We start from the raw sequence: 2,734 nt of genomic DNA, 5'->3' as shown, positions 1-2,734 counted from the left end.
AAAGCAGATCAGCCATTAGTCCATAACCTTTCCATTAGAAATGACAGGCCATAAGTAGAGTTATACAAGGACAATTCATTTTGTATTCTATTAATCAACATTTGAAAGGCTTTAAAAGAACATCTGCTTTTTGCACTGTACTAGGTACTCTGAAAGGCACAAAGATCCCTAAGACAAGGTTTGTGTCCTCACAGAATTTATAATCTAAAATGGGAGATAAGTAGCAACTAATTCAAAAACAGTCTTTAGAATACCTGCCCTAAAAGAGGTGCAGGTAAAGTACTTGGAATTTCAAAGCACGTATCAAGTGGGTGGTTGGGAAAATTTAACAAGTAGGGCTCTGAAGAGACTGATTCCTTCACTAATTTGCAGGCCTCACTCAGTCGGTTAGGACCTAAGATGACAGTGCAAAATTACAAAGATTAAAATGTATTTTGTCAGGGCACCTGGGTGGCTCAGTTGGTTGAGCATCCGACTTTGGCTCGGGTCATGATCTCACTGTCTGTGGGTTCGAGCCCCGCATTGGGCTCTGTGCTAATAACTGGCTCAGAGCCTGGAGCCTGCTTCAGATTCTGTGTCTCCCTCTCTCTCTGACCCTCCCCTGCTCACGCTGTCTCTCTTGCTGTCTCTCTTGCTGTCTCTCTCTGTCTCTCTCTCTCTCTCTCTCTGAAATAAGTAAAACATTAAAAAATGCATTTCGTCAAAAATTACTGGAATATGAAAAGGCCTCGGTGTTCATTCATTCAACTTTTGAATTATTCATGCTTTTGGTCATTATAAACTGACCACCACACACATACACTGAAAAGAGTTTATCCACCAAATTAAGACTTTCATTTACCAGCTGAAGAATAACTAAGTCAAGCAAGATCGTGCTGCCTGCCAGGCGTGCGTTTCGGCTTAGCACGACTGCCATCTAGGTCTGCAAAACTGAGTATTTTATTGTATTTGGTGCTAATTATTTTATAAAAAGGAGTAGGCACAGAAAAGAAGTACTGATGAGATGAATCCTAAAAGCTCCAATCCCTCTGGAACATTCATAACAACATTAAACTGACGAAGTGTTTGACTGAAATAGAAGATGCAATTTAAAGTTAAATTTAAATGCTGACAATAAACTGTTGAAAACTAGATCTTAAAGGTGAAGCATAATTAGATATCTTATTTTTTCTAGCTTTCTGGAAACGGAATCTCTTTCTCCCATCTCAGTCTATTGTTTGACTTTTGCATTTGACTTTTAAATCCATTTTCAGAAAAGCATTAAGTAAAAATTAAGGGAAGCGGGTACTTAATGATGACAGCCACAAAATCTTGGGTGTCACTCAAATTATTTTAAAAAATCATGAGCAGGACTACGTGAAAAGGTTTCGGAGATTACTGGGCATAAACAATGAGTGTGAAAAGAGGGCCTCAGTATATTTTTAAAGACTCCATGGACCCCTTTAGTAGACTATTCTGACAAAATCTATAGTTCTTCAAATGTACTGACTTCACAGGCAATACTGTGCCACTCTACAGGATGTGGGGTACAACTACAAGCAAGACAGAGCTGCCTGTCCTCAAGGGGGCTCACAGTCAATAAAGCAAAAGGACCTGAGGCTCCCACCATCATACAGACACAGTGCCCAATAAGAATTAAGAACAAGGTACTGAGGAAACATCGAATCGAGCGCCGTTAATTTTGCTTGAGAAATCAAGGAAGGCTTCACAGGGGAGGTTTCCAACACTGACCCAGAAAGAGGATTAGAATTTCACCATCACTGTAATAGAGGGGAAAGGGGCAGCAGCACAGAAAAAAGCATGAGCCAAATTACAAAGGGATGAAACTGCAAGGTGCATGCAGAAACCGTGAGAAAGTCAGTATGGAAGATCAATCTGACATCAAAGTGTAGAGTGGGAGAACAGGTTAGGGAAAAGCAGCACAACCCGACTCCACCACTTACTGGGTGACAGGAGACCACCAGTTAATGTCTCAGAGCTGCAGTGACCAGATGACTTGTTTTTTAAGCTGCCCTCCACCTGAACCTATCTGTGAAACTCCCACCCTTATAAATCTCGCTCAAAGAGCCCAAATGCCGCTACAGAAGTTGAAAAAGCAGATGCTCTTTCCCAGACACCCTCGCAACTATAACATCAATATATAAAATAGGCTCTATCAATTAGGAACACTTGCTCAGACTTTAAGTCAGAAGGAAAGAGGGTGGGCTAAAGGAAGAGTGTAGAAGGAACATCAGCTGCAAGAGGATTACCTGGGGTCACAGAGCCAGCAATGTCCCAAGGTACAAACTATAATATCAAGTACTTGGCCACGGCTGGCAATGACCTCCTCAGTAGACCAGTTTTGTGACACAACTTTAATCACATTCCTGGCTGAGCAGCCCCTTGACTGACTCTCCCATCCTCCTGGAGTTTCTGTGAACAACATATCCTTCTAATCCCTAAAATCCTTCTAATAAATTCCTTCTTCCTATTTACATCAGCTAGAGTTGGCCCCTGTAGCTTACACCTGAGGACTCTGACTAATGCAGAACCTCAGGGTCCTCATCTGTGAAATGGGAATAATCATCTCTGCTCCATAAAGTTGTTAAGCATTAAATGAAGATCTGTGGCTTACTCGGTACTCAGCAATACAGAATCTCATTTAATGTTTGTTATGTGTGTACAGATATAGAACAGACACACACACACACAGCAACACACACAGCCCACACACACCACACCCAGGAGTACTATG

At 41.6% G+C, this 2,734-nt stretch overlaps 1 protein-coding gene across 1 annotated transcript in view; it reads right to left on the bottom strand.

The window, feature by feature from the left end:
• POLA1 (DNA polymerase alpha 1, catalytic subunit) overlaps positions 1–2,734 on the bottom strand; it is a 297,019-nt gene that overhangs the window by 292,533 nt on the left and 1,752 nt on the right. The gene's annotated exons all lie outside the window — the stretch shown is intronic.

Source organism: Crocuta crocuta, unplaced genomic scaffold (assembly GCF_008692635.1).
Source record: "Crocuta crocuta isolate KB4526 unplaced genomic scaffold, BGI_CrCroc_1.0 scaffold1468, whole genome shotgun sequence".
Lineage (NCBI taxonomy): Eukaryota > Metazoa > Chordata > Mammalia > Carnivora > Hyaenidae > Crocuta > Crocuta crocuta.
Note: the sequence above shows the minus strand (reverse complement) of the source record. Positions and strands in the feature narration are given on the sequence as shown.